General features: G+C 36.8%; 1 long non-coding RNA gene across 1 annotated transcript; it reads left to right on the top strand.

Moving 5' to 3' along the window:
- Positions 1 to 1,416: 1,416 nt before the first annotated feature.
- On the top strand, positions 1,417 to 8,496 carry LOC106066226 (uncharacterized). Its single transcript, XR_008774333.1, has 3 exons — positions 1,417 to 5,645; positions 6,282 to 6,318; positions 6,963 to 8,496. It is a non-coding gene; the product is annotated as an uncharacterized LOC106066226 (long non-coding RNA).
- The last annotated feature ends 10,626 nt before the right edge of the window (positions 8,497 to 19,122 follow it).

Here is a 19,122-nt window from a genome sequence, read left to right as displayed (position 1 = left end):
AAAACATAGCCAAGGCCTTTTCGCTAACATTAAACGAGGACAGTTTTCTCAGTACCGGTAATCGTAATCTTTGCTGCCCTTTTTTTGCTGATATAAAATTTATTTATGTACACATAAAGAGATCTCTTAAACTAGCAAAATGAATTCACATGAAATTGTTTAAAAAGCATATTTTCTTTCTTTTTCCCGAAGTCAACTTATTTAATTAATTTATTTCATTTCTGTTTCCCTTTTAGTAAAAAAACAAAACTTAGCCTAATAGTATCAAACTAAACTTTAAAGTCTTTTTTTTTTTTTTTCAACAGAGAGAGTGAGCTAGTAATGCTAGTAATGATATTTCGTGCGTGTGTAGATAAGGATACGAGGAAGAAACAATAGTCATATATATATATATATATATATATATATATATATAATATATATATACAAACACATACTATTGTTTTTTTTTTTACTTGCATCCTTAGAGCACTTTGGCACTGTGTCCTCTTTAAAAAAAGAAAAGAAATATCAATTTTGTGCCAAAGTGCTCTAAGGATGCGAGGAAAAAAAACAATAGTATGTGTTTGTCGGGGGAGGCGTTATGAGGGCGTTTCGAATCAAGACAAAAGCCATATATGTCAAGAGAACATTATGATGTGCATGGTAAAAAAAAAGGGGCCATAGAGAGAGAAAGAGAGGGAGAGAGAAGAAAAGAGTTCCCCCTATAATTTCTATACGTAACTCACGAGAGGTTTCTAAAATGTGTATGTGACTCTTTTTTTTTCTTTGGTAGTTAAAGTATTGAATATTTGTAAATATATTTTTGCCTTGGATAGAACCGCTTTTAGGGTGTCATCCCATCGCTTTCTCTGTTTTCTTTTTCCTGGTATTGCTCCCTGAAGGAACGTCTTTGCAAGCCCTGAGCACTTTGTAATATGGCCATAGAGTTTTAGTTTGCGTTATTTTAAAATAGTAGTTAGCAGGTCATGGTGGATTCCAATCGCTGTAATAACCGTGTCTCTAATCTCTTCGCTTGTGATGCGGTGATGTGATACCTAAAATCTTTCTGTAGCATCTCAATTCCATTGCTAGTATTCTCCTCTCTAGTTCTGCAGTCAGCGTCCAAGACTCGCAAACATATATAACAATGTGGTCATGACCAGGAAGTACGTCAGTCTGATTTTGCTGTAGAGAACTATACCTTTGTCTTTCCATATTGGTTTGAGTTTTGCAAGTGCTGCTGTGGACTGTGCAATTCGGGCCAGTAGTTCAGGTTTGGTTCCTTCATCTGAGACGATAGCTCCGAGGTATTTAAACAACTGACACGTGTCAGCTTTCCACCTCCAATTCTGATGCCCCTTGCCTCCATTGGCTATTAGTTCGTACGCGGTCTGGAAAGTCTGGAAAAAGTCTGGAATTTCAAAAGGGGCTCAATACAGCGAGGTTCACGACAGGAGGTTCACGGCAGGGGTTCAGAGCCCGGTTCACTACAGTCCGGTTGACTACAGCACAGTTCAGCGGTGTGGTTCTGTACGGAGCATTACGACGGTTCAGTGCGGAGTACTATCAAGTACAGTTGAGGCGAACGGCGTCTTGATCTTGGTCTGTGATCGAGTCCGACACAACGAGCCTAGTGTGTGAGGTCAGTCCTGAACTGTTGAACCCAGTGCAAGCCCGGAACGAGACGGAGATGCCAGTGCAAGAGTTGATACGGCGGAACGGTGTTATCGGAAAGATATTTGTACAGTGTACGTGTTGCCAATTGTACAGTATTGGCTGTTATTTATTCAACTATTAAAGTGTTACGTTACTTTGGAGCCCTGAGTTGTCAAGTTCTTTAAGTTGGTGGTGTAAGGTGCAGTTTGCAGAGAGCCTGGATAGTGAGATTCGTAACAGTATTATTGTATTTTATATTATGTATTTATTAATAGATATAGCCCCAAATGATTTCCGGGCAGTATACTTTTACCCTGATGTTCTGCATCCTGGGGTACTCCCAAATGTGACATATTTTTGTAGCCTTTCTCTGAGGGATTCAACCTGTATTGAATCATCAGAGGGGTTTACATTTTTTTTATAGCCTTCTCTCTGAGGGATTCAACCTGTATTGAATCATCAGATGGGCTTTACCAAACGGATGTCTATAGGTGGGATTCTATGAAGCTTGTAGGCTCATAGGTTTCCCTGAAGCCTATAGTTCATCATGACCATTTTTTTTTTGGCTAAAAGTGGCTAGTGTAAGCCTGAAGCCTGTAACCCTAGAGTAGCCAAAAGTGGTAGTGTTTCGACCTGAGGCATGTGACCTTTAGTTGGCTGTGTAAGCCTGAAGTTTGTAACCCTAGAGTAGCCAAAAGTGGTCGTGTTTCGACCCGAGGCCTGTGACCTTCAGTTGGCTGTGTAAGCCGGAAGTTTGTAACCCAGTGGTCAAAAGTGGTCATGTGTTAACCTGAGGCCTGTGACCTTTATTTTACTCTTGTAAATGTGTATTCTCCAGAATGTGACGATAATGTAACATATGACTAGGGCAGTGTGCCATATTATTTTTGAGTATCTTTTGTTTACTTTTTGTTGTGTCGGCCTGTTAGTTGATGGCCATTTATTTACACATTTATTTTTCTCATGTAAATAAACTTTGTAAATATGTTTACCTGCGACTTTGTAAAGTCTTTTGTTGCATACATTAGTTGAATTGTATACCTGGAGGTTATACCTAATAACCTAGGCAGTACAAGAAGGGACCAGCACACCTCTGGACGAACGTGCCAGCATTCTTTTAACACTGATCTGTTGATCTAAAGTACCTAAGTCTAGCTATAATTCTAATAGAATATTTTTAGCTATACCCGCTAATAGGTAATGTGAACTAATCATATTGGTTCATGAATCCTCTTTAGGTCACAATGCACTTGAAGCATCTGTTGTTTTTCCAAAATCATGTTTAATGTTTTTCAGTTTCCATAATCTTAGGAGAACTTGTTATCTAGAAAACCAACTCACCTCGCAATGAAGGATAAGATCACCTTGTTTCATTTCTAACAGTTCACAATATTCTCTGTATTCTCTTTTCTGTTCAATCCTCTTGTTTAGATTTTATTTACACATTTCATAACTGGTATCATAACATGCTTTAAATTCCAACTTTTTCCACACTCTTGGTTTATAATTAAATGATATCAAGACTAAGACTGCTTTATTGATCCTTATTGGAAATTTGGTGTAACTACAAGGACTTTTTTTTCAATTATAACCAACAAAATTCTAGAAAGGAGAACAACAGACACAACACACATTGATTGACTCCACAAACACGTCTAGATCTTTTCACGTTCCCTAGAAACCTTTCGATCAAAGTTGCAGTTCCAGCGTCTTCCAGTTCAAAAGCCCAAACTGTCACGGTGGCCACTCAGCCGACTCCAAGGACTGCCCTGTGTGGAAACAGGAGGTTGCCGTGCAGGAGTACAAGGCAAGAAATGGATGTACCTTCAGCCATGCTGGACAAAGACCTACGCCCAGCCTGTGGTTAAGATAGAGAAATCCATAGCCACACAGACGGATACATTGACCCCACCACCTCCTCCTGCTCCTCCTCCAACTCAGAAACTCAAAACACCGCCAAAGGATACACCTCCAAAGAGACAAGAAAGCCCTTTTGTCATGCTAAAGAACAGGTTCTCTGTGCTGGCTGATGAGAGCATGGAGACTGAGCAGCATGTCAAAACCAACACTCCGGGAGAACCCAGAGACATTATGTCTGACACAGGTTCTCCTCAGAGAACATAGCCACACCCCAACCTCAACTGAGTTAGAGGTTGACCAACTCCCTAAGGGGAGAAGCCCAGTTAAAGAAGATGCCCGAAGTGAGAGAGGAGGAAGCGGCCTCCGCTCTAATCGGATGGATCTCCCCTCTCCAGAGAGAAAGACCTCCTCCAAAAGGAGGTTGTCCTCCTATCCATCCAAACCCAAGACTAAAAATACCAAGGTCACTGGAATAAAGGGAAACCCCTCCGGGGGCCTCCCAAGGCCTAATAGCTCCAAGTAGGCTACTTAGAATAAGCCATGGATTCCAGGATTGTGCAGTGGAACTGTAGAGGCCTCAAGGCCAATTATGAGGAAATGCAGCTACTGATTGACTCTGAGACCCCTGTAGCTGTCTGCTTACAGGAAACATTTCTGAAAGATAGCATTAGTTTCCGAAGCTATAGTACTTACAGCAGAAATGTTGAGGATGCGAAGAGAGCATCAGGTGGAATCTGTATCCTTGTGAAGGACAGCGTCCCCCATGAGAGGGTAGAACTACAGGCCACACTACAGGCCGTAGCAGCTAGGATAACCCTTCACAAGGTTATCACTTGCTCCGGGCGCTCCATTGAACCCAACAGACATGGAAAACCTCATAAAACAACTCCCTCGTGCTATATAATCCTTAGGGATTTCAATGCCCATAACACTACGTGGGGATCCAGCAATACTGACACAAGAGGTCGTATGCTGGAGGATATCTTCCTCCAACATGATTTATGCATACTTAATGATGCATCACCGACCTACTTGCACCCAAGAACTGGATCTCTCACGTGCATTGACCTCACCGTATGTGTCCCCGGACTTCTGGACGATTTTAAGTGGACAGTAAGCAATGATCTACGGGGAAGTGATCACTTTCCAATCATCATTGCTCCCCTCATTGGGACGGCTTCAGCCGTGGAAGCTGAATAAAGCTGATTGGGAACAATTTTAAGGATATCACAGAAAATATCATAAATGAACAGAACCCAGCTGATATCTTTGCTAGCAAGCTACTCGATATTGCCCTGAAAGTTGTCCCCCTAACCTCCGCAAACCTAAAACGGCCTAGCAAACCATGGTTTGATACAGCTTGCAAAAGTGCTATTGGCGATAGGAAAAAACGGCTGTCTGCATTTATAAAGAATCCTTCCCAGGAAAATCTAAATCTATTCAGGATAGTTAGAACGAAGGCTAGACAAACCGTACGGTCAGCGAAAAGGAATTCCTGAAGGAATTTTGTAAGCAGTTTGGATGCCAAAACTTCTGCTAGAGCGGTTTGGAAGGCAGTAAGGCGGATCAAAGGGAAAGAATCAAATGCTATAGGGTAATTGAAAAACCAAGGACGAACTGTTACGTCCCCCAGAGATATAGCTTACTGCCTTGCATCCTCAATAGCAGATAAATCATCCACTGCACACTACATGCCAGAATTCCAAAAAATCTAAATCAGGGAGGAAAGACACCCCATTGACTTCAGATCAGAGAACAATGATGATTATAACAAGCCGCTCTTGCTTGAAGAACTGAGGGACTCGCTGGGCATATCACATGACACAGCGCCAGGAGAAGATGAAATCCAATATCAGTTCCTCAAGCATATTCTTCCTAAACCTTTATTGGCAACCCTGCTAAAAATCTATAACTGTGTATGGCAAACAGGCTATTTCCCATATAGCTGGAGGAAAGCCACGGTTATACCGATACCTAAACCGGGAAGAGATGGGTCTGACCCAGCTAACTATCGCACTAACAAGCTGCATCTGCAAAACCGTGGAAAGGATTATAAACAATATGTTGGTCTGGTACCTCGAGAGAAATAAAATCATCTCCAACTACCAGTGCCGATTCCGGCAGGGGCGGACAACAACTGACACCTGGTAAGGCTGGAAGCTTCCATCAGGAATGCATATATTAGACGAGAACATCTAGTAGCTGGATATAGAAAAGGCCTATGGTACAGATCTAGACTTGTATCTTGAATCTATATTTAGATCTAGAACTAGGTATAGGTCTAGATTGTATGACAACGGAGATATTAATTTTTAATTGCGAGGGGAAAGTCTTTTCAAGTCATTTATACACAAATGTAGCTAGCTCATACCTAAAGTAATCTATACATCTTTTTTAGTTTCTTTTTATTATTGTAACATGTTATTAATTTTCAATGTATGGATACGGTTAATAATTATTATTTAAAAAAATATTAGTGTACGTTAAATGAATGTATGGAGGTGCTGGGGGGGGGGGGGTAAAGCACTTGGAAGCGGAAGTCCCTTGTTCGAATCTCGGTGGACCACTTCGGGTCCGATTTCGATTTTGTGTTTCCACACAAACTGTCTTTGTTACCTTGTTAAAGATATATTTATCTTTTTAAATTTTAATAATTCCGTTACAAATTTTGTAACAAAAAGTGGATAGATATGGGTATTTTAAAATGCTTTGACAAACTGGGTATTTAATTTTTTTTTTCCACCATTGCATAGTTACATTTCATAATCATATTTTATCCCCAGATGTTAAGATCTAACAGTCTATAGCGACGAAAGAAAGGTTAGCTTAAAATATCATTTGTTAATGTTTTAATTAATAGGAACATTTAAACAACAACAACAAAACTAGGGACCCAAATTAACATTTAGAGCTTGTTTCTATATCCCCAAACAGAGAAGAAACCTCATGCCAACCTGAGAGCTTGTAGAGTGCTGTAAACTGGGGCAGGGCCGCATTTAATAATACTAACATCTAAAAGCATGCCATATTTTAGAAGGAAGAAATAGAATACTTGTAAATTGAAACTAATTTTCCTTTATGAATTTTCTAATCAATTTGAATTGGCAACAATGAAACAGAATGGAGATCACCTTTGACCCGCTAATTGTGGATTCTCCCCCCTCCCCCAAAAAAAAACAATGTGTCTGAAATGAAACGAAATTTTTACAATTGCGTATATAGGCCTAAAGTAGTTGTACCAAAGCAATTGATTCATTGTATATGTTAAGCCTCGTTTTATAATAGAGCTGTAAGTAGTATTGCAAAACTCAAGACTTTTTTTTTGTTATTATTTTAAGTTTGGAAATCATTTTAAAATTGTTGCATTTTGAATTTCCTTAAATGAGTATTTTTCAGTAATTAGTAAGTAGGTCTACTAGTTATATTTCTATCTAAGCTCATCAAAACAAACTTCTTTTCCCCAGGAGTTGGCTGCATATGGCTTTGGTCACACATTTTTTCGAAGAGGACACAATTGTAAGCTTGCTGGCTTAGTGAAACTTCATTTTGAATTTAATTAATATAAACAGAAATTTAATAATTTATTAAGAATAGAAAATTCCACCAATAATGCTAATAGAAACTTATGAATGAGCATCATTATGAAAAGAAACTCAAAAAAAAGCAGCAAAGATAATATATGCTGTCATATTTTCTCAATACTATAATGTTCCACACTTAATATCTATCTGTATGATTTTATATCTATAAGCACCTACAATTTCATTTTTTTTTAAATTTTTAATTCATTATAAAAACTTGTCTGTTTGGTTCCAGACATTTATATTGCCAAAGTTTTTAAACAGTCGGGTTGAACCTGTAAGTGTTTTTCTTTAAAATATTTGAAACTAGACATATATTGCCCGCGTATTGCTGATGTAGTCACTGATATAGTGCATTAGAAACAATGAAAGAAAATAATAATGTTATAAGTAAAGCGAATGCATGAATTCATGAATAAAAAAATATTATAAATGGAGTTAAAAATAGCTAATTGACCTGAATTCAATTTTTTATGAAAACATTGGCGAACGAATGTAGATCTATGTAAGAATGGTTTAGAAAAACAAATTTGAATGTTAATTTGATTAAAATATGAAATGAATGGACTATAATTAATATGTTCATGTGTTTAATTATAAAACTATCTTTGCGAAGAGAAGTTGTATCATCTTAGAAGGAATTAGAGTTTTAGACCTAGGAATAGAGAGATGTGTAACATTTCGCTTAGTGTCTAATGAAGGAATGTTCGTCAGGAATTCTAAATTCGCAGATATAAGGAACGAATTTCTGTAAAAATGCATTTGAAACACACATTTGAAGCTTAATTTTATTAAATAATGAAATCAATAGACTATATTTTGTATTTTCATGTGTCAAAGTAAAAAACTTATCTGCGCAAAGTGTAGTTTCTAAAATTAGATCTAGATCGTTTCTATCTTTTCATGTAAATATGGTAAACATAGCCTAGATCGATGAAGTTATAATGCTTTCATAGAGTTGGTCAACTTTTTTTTTGATGGTCTTAAGTTTGTTTTAGGGCTACAGTACATAAACTACGGTCTAAGTTAGTACCCAAGGAACATTTCTGCCAAGTTTAATCAAGATTGGTCAAACGGTTTTGATTTCTATTCGCACATACATACGCCTTACATTCTACTTTATAGTATAAGATGTGGAAGGGCTCTGGAAGCATTAATATAACAACGAGATGCCCGTTTTACTTAAGAGCTTAACTGGGCTTGAGAAAAAATTCAAATGAATTAAATTGTATTAGAATTAAAATCAATTTTTGTTTACATATGTTTTCATTGTAGTTAAAGAATAACTTTTAAAACAATCAATTTTGTAAACAAATTAAAATTGTAATTACATGTCTGGCATTACTATATTTTAAACACATTTGTTGTCACTCTGGTTTTAAGTTGACTTCTATAAACTTGTTCTTCATTATATATATATATTTGTGTTGTTTTGTCTATTTTCTGTAAGTTATACAAGTGTTATTAAATTTTTGTACCAAGTACACTACTTGAAGAAAGTTATTGTGTACTGAACTTGTTGAAATAATACTTATGCCCTTACATGTGTCAGTTTTAAAATATATATATTTCAGTTCAATATTTCAAGCCTTAAGTCTACTTAAGAGCACTTGAAGAAAAAAAAAACATGCCCAAGAGATTTTTCTCTACGGGTCAGCCATACTTTACAAAAACGCCAACGTTAATAGCTGCCATTCACAACAGTGACAACAATTTAACCATTAGGTCTTTTAAATCTAGTTTCTATAAATGTTTTATACGCTGTTATATATTTATATGACAACTGTAACATACAACGATGATTCTCATTACAAATGGCATGTTGGAACTTAGTGTATCCTGCATTCAGAAAACTGGTAAAGCACTTGGCTTCCTAGCTGTGTGGTCGCCAGTTCAAATCCTGGGGAAGACTGGAATTTTAAGTTCTAGATTTTTACGCCTCTCTTGAGTCTAGCCAATTCTAATGGGTACCTGACATACGATGGGGAAGCAAAGATGATTGTCGTTGTGCATGAGGTCCTGGTAAACCGACGGCCATAGAAAGATGAGCTTTACATCATCTGCCTCATAGATCACGAAATCTACAAATGGACACGGATCTCGAAAACAGTTGTGTCTGACAATGACACTCAAGATTGTAATATATACCTCTGAGAAGATAAGCGACGCCAAACACTGGCAAAAAATCGAGTTCAGTACATACAACTCTAACATTGGTAATGGTACCCTATAAACAAAATAAACACAAATTTCTAGGCTACTCTAAAACTAGAAATAGTGACAACCTCATAGAACATATAACAAGAGATATCACAAACGAAGTAACTCCTACCGAATAATAAGTTTAAGGAAATAGTACTTGTTTAAGCAGATTAATAGTCTTTTACGGACCAACACACCGTCCGTTTCGACCAACTTTAGAGAGTGAACTGCCTCCTGACAAAGAATGACCAATAAATGTCACCGGACTTTGTGGCGTAGCAAACAATTCAAAACAAAAATACAAGGCGCTCTCGCCCAATACAAGGATTACGAGTAGAAATTTATAAAAATTTAACAGAGTTGAGAGAAAGCAAAAGACAGTTGTCCAAACTACGCGTGACATCCCCCCTACTAGATGAACTGGACATTTTGAAAAAAAATCCAGCGATCAAGAATCCTTTCGAAGACAAAATTTCATAGAATGAACAAGAAAAAAAAAGAAAGGCGTCTAAATGATGGGGAATCGCGAATTGATTCGCCAATGGTCACCACATGAACCACAATACACGTCAAGATAAAAACCCAACAACGAACAACTTTAAGGTGACCCATATCCACTTGGGCCAACAACAAACTTATATTTTTTTTAAAAATCATATTTACAAATACAGCAATAATATAATATGCCAAATAATAATCATGGTAATGGGCTTTGTTGCTGCACATAAAAATGATATATAGTAGAGTCACTATTGCGGAAAAATTTGCTGCTACTTTTAGTTTTCAATTTTTTGCTCCGTAATGGAAAAACTAAAAGTACCTAGGCATTGCCCATCCATTTTCTGATAAAAATAGACGCATTGTTTAGTTTTGCAACACATATTTAAATTTTACATACAAATCGACTGTGATATGGTCAGTCACAATTACGGAAAATGATTTTTTAAAAAGTCACAATTGCGGAACACGGTAAAAATGTCGGAACAAAGCATATATAAAGCAAATATTTTATTAGGTAGGGAGGACAAAGCCTTTCAATGAGGATAGGAGGATAGATTACAAATAAATAAATAAATATTTAAAAAAAAAAGACAAAGATGTTAAAAAAAAAATAGGCCAAAAATGTTATTGATTTAAAATATAATTAAATCATACTCTGAAAAAAAAAATTTGTACCGATAGCTAGGGTCCATAATATCTGCCGGACAGAGGACACGCCCTAAAAAGGAGGAAATGTCCTCTTTTTGCCGGACGTCTTATAATCATTAATTCTATATTATATGTAATATTATTCTCTAAACGTTTTTAAATTTGTGTATACTAATACTAGTAACTCATATTAAAATTCCTATAATCTAAATCACTATGTAAATATTACGCTAAATGCGCAGGTCAAATAAATAACATCTATAGTGTTTCACAATTGTGACTATCTTTAAAAAGCTAAAAACTGGGTAAACACCTCCCTTTTTTTAAAATTCAATTCCTCGTAGATGTCTATGAAATGACGTTTTTCCATATCTCTTTATAAACTGAAAATTTGGAGTATCATGCAGGTCATTATCATTTTAAAAAGCCTTAAGCCTTGACCTATGCGGTCCTCCTCGTACGTGAAAAATAATGGACGCTTCCACACCTGTCAACTTTAACCTGGGTCCAAATTAATATTCGCTGTGAAAGGAAAACCTGTATATTGGAAATGTTGAAAAATGGGCCATGCGCAGTACCGTTACAGTATTTTAGCAGAAAATTTCAAAAAACCAAGGTTAAATAACATTTTAGTTTTATGTTCTTATTTGATTTATAGAAATTTCTTTTAATAAATCGTAATGCTTTTGTTAGATTTTTTTGTAGTTTCATCAATATGTGGATTCCATGACAGTTTTTCATTTATTATAACACCTAGGTATTTTGCGTTTTTAGTCTGTGTTACTGGTTTGCCATGAATAAGATAAGTGGAATTAATTTGTTTTAGTTTTTTTGTTACTCTTAACAACTGACATTTTTCTGGGTGGAAAGACATGCTCCAATTTGATTCCCATTTCTGTAATTCATCTAATTCTCTTTGTAAAATATCTGTGTCTTGTGTTGTTTTTATTGTTCTATATATTATGCAATCGTCTGCAAATAATCTGAATTTTGTTCCTGAAGTAATGCAATTTGGTAAATCATTTATGTAAATGTAATAGTGGACCCAAGACTGTTCCTTGAGGTACACCTGAGTTTATTATTACAGTTTGTTCTCTCCCTATCAGAAAATCTTTAACCCACTGATGCAGTGGACCATTAATGCCGAAATATTTTAATTTTTTAAGAAAACTATGGTGGTGAACTTTGTCAAAAGCCTTAGAAAAATCTAGTAAGATAGCATCTATTTGTTCACTATTATCTAAACCTTTTGAAAAATCATCAATTAGTCCTATTAATTTGTGTTTCACATGATCTATATTTCCTAAAGCCATGTTGGTATAGTGTGAGGACATTATGTTTGTCTAAGTGGTTTATGATGTTGCTACACATTATGTGTTCTAGGAATTTACATGTGATGCTGGTAAGTGATACTGGTCTGTAGTTTCCTGGGTCAGATTTTTCTCCTTTTTTAAATAGGGGGGTGACATTAGCGTCTTTCCAGTCCTTTGGTACTCTGCCCTGGTTAAGTGAAGCCTGAAAGAGTATTTTGAACACTGGGGCTAGCTCATTCTTAGTTCTATATAGCGCTGTCACATCCCATATTTAATTGAGGAGATTTAATTTATATTTTAAATAATGGGTCATATGAGCATTCATATATATACAAATCGCGTTTTTGAGAATGTACTAGAACGAACCACATTACCCCTTTAACCGCTCTGCTTTTTCTTATCTTTTAATGGAATGGGTTGCCTGAGTCAGCCAGGAAACAAATGATTTAGCATATTTTAAGTCACAGATCAACATGCATGACTAGATTGACACATGAAATGCGTAGGACGTGATTATCTTATTTTTTTAAGAAACGTCTGTAATCTATAAGTAATACCAAAAGCTTCAAACTCATTAGTCTGCTATTTTATTGTTTATAGTTTCCAGACTACATACATATATAAATAGAATACATTATGTAATCCTACGAATGCATCCATCCAGTTTTCAATGCGTTATCAAACTTTATATATTTTGTAGAGAATTAGGCTTACACCTATAATATAACACATGGGCGTAGTAGAGGAGGGGTTCAAACCATGACTTGCCTCAGACCTCATTGTCTGAAAGGGAAACTTTACTTACTGCCCCTGTGCAGCCAACTTTAAGCAAACTACAGTCACCAAATTTCATGAGCGTAGCCAAAAGGGGTTTTGTGGTTGCTCTCCCCCCTCCAATACAAAAACTAAAGCATTTTATCATTTTCTACCAGTCGCTGAACTCCAGTGAATAGCACATTTAGTTTTTGAATTTTTTTTTTTTTTAGCGGAAGAGTAGCAGGCTAATTGCATTGTATATAACTCAGAATATACATTTTTTAAAGCTTAAAATAACGGAAATGATGCTCGGCGGTGAGTAATGTCTTTCCACTTAATTATAGTAAGAGAGTATTCTAGGGTAGAACAAATGTTTGAAAAAAGAAAGATCAGATTGTAATGAAGATTAATTACATATACACACACACTAATATATATATATATATATATATGGTGGGTTCGGCACAGAACAAACTAAATGACATGACGAAGACAACTCGTAGGACGATTCCCACCTATACACTAAAGACCTGCCAAAGGCAAACATAAAACATAATTACAATTGAGCATTAACTAAACATAATTAATAAGCCTAAATGGTTAGACCAAGTTGTACACACAACATCAAGTCTAAATACTACATCAACAAATAGAAAATCTAATACTGTAAGCCAATCATCTCTTACCAGAACATAAGGAGGGATAGGAGACATCACAAACATTATACAAATTAATGACAAAGTAATTCTCTAAAAATAAATGACAATAACAATTAAATAGAACAACTGGTGCATAAAAGCCAGTATCTACACACTGGTTGTAGAATTAGATTAACAAGATGGACATTTAACATTCTATATATGATCTAATTCGTATAGTATACTAAAGCTACACAATTCAGCAAATGGAATCATTTACATGCTGGTTTTCTAAAAAAATAACGATAGTCCAACAATATGGACGAAATCCGGGGGTAGTGGTATTCTATGTAGACTACTAAATAAAATTACAATATAACATAAGAAAGTAAAATGCAATTACCTGCAGCCATACATAAACACATGGTGTAGAACCAGGCACAAACAGGGAATGGAGACGACGTAGGTCCAGTAACATACGGACACTACAGCGACAAGAGATGCCGGTCGAATGGACAGTGCCCTCGTTGGTCTGCCTTTTTATGCGCGGACACAAGGTGCCATCTAGGGGGAAGGGTCACGTGGATATCGGGGTGGCCGGTGTTTCCTGAAAAGAAGGTATCCACTCCACTCCACTCCACACACACACACACACACACACACACGCACGCACGCACACACGCGCGCGCACACACACACACACACACACACACACACACACACACACACACACACATATATATATATATATTGTGGAGTGGGGTAAAAATCCCCCCCCCCCCACACCGAAAATATATGACATGCCATTTGTGGGCCGGTTTATATGGTAATGCCCAGACCGATTTTGATACCTAGTCCGCCCCTGGGCTTGACCAATCTGTGTGGTCTCCCGACTATATTTGACGTGACAGGTCTGAGAACTATTCACCTTACGGTCTCTGCTCGTCACGGTTGACCTATCATCTAGCGCCTGGGGCGATTTGCGTTGGCTAACTTACATACACACTCCTATCCCCATCTGTGTCACCACCAGGTTTATAACACTGCCCCCTCCTTAGATATGTCCGTCCCGGACAGCCTATTGCGCACAAGGAAAAACACACGTCATTCTTTTAATCTTTTATAGCAACTTAAATATAGTCGACATACTATTTAGCCTAGTCGATCTTGACCTAATACCTTTACATATGTTTAGATCTAGATCTAATACCCTTCTTAATACTGTCACAGTCTCGCTTGACATTAACTGTTATTCGCTCCCCTTGAGTCAAGAAGGTGAACAGCACGAGAAACCTCGGACACAGAAAGAGGAAGTAAGAATGGAACTTGGGTACGTGCACGTGCACACTAGTTGATTTGTGAAAACTATTCAATCATTTTCCATGGCTTGAAACTATATCTTGGATGTTATGGGATGTAAACACGGATTTATTTTTTGAAAAAGATTGTAGATTATACATGTTTTCAAGCAACTTGAGCTCACATTAAGACATACATCATATATGTGTAAAATAATCATGACTAATTGATGATTATATTTATGATTAATAGACTTCTTTGACTTTTATGATTTAGTTGAAAGTAGCATTGTCAAAACTTTTTTCATTCACTATGTAATTCATTGAGATAATATTAATAGTTATGATTGATATATTTCATTTGCATCGATTTATTTGAAATGACATTGTCAATATTTTTTCATTTGACTGTAACCCGATGAGATAAACTAAGTACATTAGTATACGAGCATTTTTCGTGGCTGCTCATTCTGTTTAAAAATTTAGTACATAATGTAAGCATTCTGTTGATAAGTTGAGTGCATATTAAAAACTTTCTATTGATAAATTTACTATAAATTTTTGTGTATAGAAGAAACCTTGCTATTGTAAATAATGGTGACAACTATGAGTATTGTCTACACCAGGGGTGGGCAAATAACGGACGCAGGCCACAAGCGCCCGCCGGACTGTTTTACCCACAGATTATACATACAAAAAATGCAAATATATTAAAAATAACTAATTTTAAATATCTATATAAAATATTGAAATTTCCCTTTCCTATCACTTAGGATGAAGATGCGAAAGAAACATTGTCTCTACAGCTTAAAGTAAACTTAATTATTCCTATTGGCAATATTTCAAATCATTCAGTTAAATATTCAAACTCAGGCCACTATTTATTCAATGCTTTGAAGAACTGTGTTGAAAGTCTTAGGTTAACTTGGAACGAAATGACAAGGGTTAACAGCTGATGGGTTAAAGAAGAGCAAGCTGCATTTAATATCAATATATATTCGAATGCTTTCCTACTTACAATGGATGTGCTTTAACTAAAGAAATCACCCCCGAAATTCTGTACTCTTTGACACACCTGCAGTCAGCATTGCAGCATTACTTCCCAACAGTTCGAAGTCTTGAATATGGATGGGTTAGCTATCCATTTGGAAAGAATGAAGCTACAAATCTTACAACCGAAGAAGAAGAGCAGCTCATTGATTTAAAAAATGATGCAGTTCTTAAGTCAAATTTTGTGGAAAAGAGTCTAAACATGTTTTGGATTTCAGTCAACAAGTTATATCCTGCAATCTTCATGGTTTTGTGAATTTGGATTTTCAGTACTGACTGAAATCAAGTCTAAGAAAAGAGAGAGGCTTATTACAATAGACGATGAAATGCGAGCAGTGGCGTAACTAAGGGGGGAGGGGGGGGGGAGAATTTTAAAATCCCCCCGGGCCCCCACCTAGGGGGGACCCCCAAATGGGTGTCCGAAATTTATTTGTAAATACATAAATTAATATATTGATTGACAAATAGTGTCAACTGGTGTCTTTTTTTTTTCAACATTTATGGATTAAATTTTTCACAAAGACTAAACCTAGATCTAGGTCTATCAGTACGTTGACTTTGTTGACATTTTAAAAATATTTTTTCCCACAGAGATCAAATTTTTTTTAAAGTTAGTTTTACATTTTAAACTTTGTTTCCACGAATAAAACTGCATGATATACAGCGAATTCCAGGTATCTTGTTACCTTTACTAATAATAGATCTAAATGGCGAGTATTTTATGGCTACACTAATTAACCTTGAAGCAAAATTTAGAGAATCGAGTATAACAGATCCAAAAGTTATTCTTAATAATGATAGAATAGTCCATTATTCGGGTTTGGAGTCTATAATTTCAGCATTAAACTTCACACTCGAGTAATTACCCCTCTATTCATCTTTCCTCAATCCAATGGAAACTCTATTTTTATTTCCATCTAATCCTTTTGCTTTCGCACAAAACATAAACAACAAACAATGACGTAATATCATATAATATTAGCACATCCTTCCTTTTGAAGTTATTATCACACCCTTCCTTTTAAAGTTCTTAAATTTGCGGGGCCCTATGCGAAACGGATCGCGCGCACTAGCGGATCCAGAACTTTGGAGTGGGGGGGGGGGCGATTTTTTTCCAAACCCTAACCCTAACGCCCAGTAAACCCTAACCCTATGCATAAACGTGCGTACAGCGCGCGCGCGCACACACACACACACACACACACATATATATATATAGCATTTCTCAACCTTCGGCGAAAACCAAAAATAACTGGGGCAGAGCTATAAGGTCCTCTTGTGGGGTTCGGGGCGAAGCCCCGACGACAAAAGCGTTTTCTTGCTTTTTTCACTGTAGAAACGTATTCTCCTGACATCTAGAGCTCATTATTCATCAATGGAGTTAGGGGCGAAGCCCCTACGCCAAAAGCGTGTTCATACATTCTTCATTGCAGAAATGCATTTTCCTGACAAGTACAGCTCATTATTCACCAATGGAGTTCGGGGCGAAGCCCCGACGCCAAAAGCGTTTTCTTACATTCTTCATTGCAGAAATGCATTCTCCTGACAAGTACAGCTCATTATTCACCAATGGAGTTCGGGGCGAAGCCCCGACGCCAAAAGCGTTTTCTTGCTTTTTTCACTGTAGAAACGTATTCTCCTGACATCTACAGCTCATTATTCATTAATGGAGTTCGGGGCGAAGCCCCGACGCCAAAAGCGTTTTCTTACATTCTTCATTGCAGAAATGCATTCTCCTGACAAGTACAGCTCATTATTCATCAATAGAGTTCGGGGCGAAGCCCCGACGACAAAAGAGTTTTCTTGCTTTTTTCACTGCAGAAACGTATTCTCCTGACCTAAAGCTCATTATTCATACTATTAAAAAAGGACCTTTCGAATAATGTTGTACTTGAAAAATATTCTAATATAATTATATAGGCCCATAATACATTGCAAATAAAACTGAATTGTTCCTTGAAAAGATAGGATACCCCACATATTTAGATTTTTGCTTTGAGGATCGCCGCCAAAAAAAAAAATTATTCGATAAATAGTTTTAAAAAAAAATGTAAGTATAAATGTGAGTTATAGTCCCAAATTTATTTAACTAGAAAAATATCAGATTGAGTAAAGGTTGGGAAAAGGCGACTATGAATACATTATTTGAGTTTAGAACTCATCTCAATCATTTCGTTTGAATTCTAACTTTTCCAATGCAAAGTCTTTCTTAAAATAATTATGATAAATTCATGTGAAATTACATAAACTCTGTCTAGAAATGGGAGGGGCGGTAGAGTGAAAACGATTAATCCTCGCTCCTTTAAAAATTTCTGCTAAAGATTGCATTTGGCATTAAAGAATAGGGGTGGGGCGACTCGATATAAGAATTTAATTTATAGTGTATATAAATTATATTAGTGACAGATTTTTTTTAAATTTTGTAATTTCTTAACTATAATACAAAAAGAAAAGTATTGATTTGTCCGATAGGGGAAATGCGATTGCATGTATCGCCCCTCCCACCTGGTACAACCCTTTTTCATTTAAATTTACTAATGATGCAATTTGAGATTAGAGTATGGTACGACATAATATACAATAGGTCACATATCAATACGTAGTTTATATTATATAGATATTCAACTAATTTTGTTCACAAACTATGATTCTCCACAAAAATAGGACCGCGCCCCCCACTCAAAGGGTTTAGGTGGGAAGGGCAGTAGAGATATTCGCCCCCCCCCCCCCAACCAATCGGCAAACAGGGAACGACATAATATAAAGATCGGTTAAAATATCAATAACAAGCTCTAATAATATAGATATTTAATTGATTTTGTTAGAAAGCTGTGATTTCAACAAACAAATTGGACCGCCCCCCCCCACTCGAAAGTGTAGGGGGGGCGGGATTGATACCATCGCCCCCTCCCGACCCCACCAAATCGGCCAACATACTAGAGGGGCGGCGAAATAATCTAAAAATAGGTTGAAATATAAATAATTAGTATATATTTTTAACATAAGTAATAAATTGGTATAGAAATTGTGTGAATCCTATACTTAAATTCGTCCGCGATCGCCCCTACCGCCCCCCCCCCCTGGATCCGCCAGTGGTAAGGTTGAGACAGAGCGTCGCATGAGGTTTTGCGGGACATGTTTTCCGACAAAATGAATTACGCAAAATAAGAGTTGCGTAAACAGCTTGCCGGAAAATGCGCCGAACGGCGCGAGAGGGTCTAAGTCAGTAAGAATAGCACATTAGGTTTTTGAAAAAAAAACTTTTTAATAGCAAGATAATGCACTGTAGATACCTCAGAATATGCATTTTGTTGGCTTTCAATACCAGAAATAGTGCTCGGCGGCGGGGCTTCGCCCCGCGCTGGGGGAACGCTGCGAGCTCCCCCAGACCCCCGAGCTAGCAAGGGCCGCAAGTCAATAAACAATAAACCCCCAGACCCCCGAGCTAGCAAGGGCCGCAAGTCAATAAACAATAAACGTCTTCCGAAAGGGTATGAATGTAATAAAGATAAATTATGTACACACACACACACATAGATAATTTTTTTTCCCAAACCGAAAAAAAATCCTGGCTACGCCCATGAGCATTACCATCTAGCTACTCTTAATAAATTCTGTTTAACAGCGCAAGGCCTAG

This window comes from Biomphalaria glabrata, chromosome 13 (genome assembly GCF_947242115.1).
Source record: "Biomphalaria glabrata chromosome 13, xgBioGlab47.1, whole genome shotgun sequence".
In the NCBI taxonomy this organism is placed as follows: Eukaryota; Metazoa; Mollusca; class Gastropoda; family Planorbidae; genus Biomphalaria; species Biomphalaria glabrata.
The sequence above is the reverse complement of the archived record's forward strand: the minus strand, read 5'-3'. Positions and strand labels throughout refer to the sequence as shown.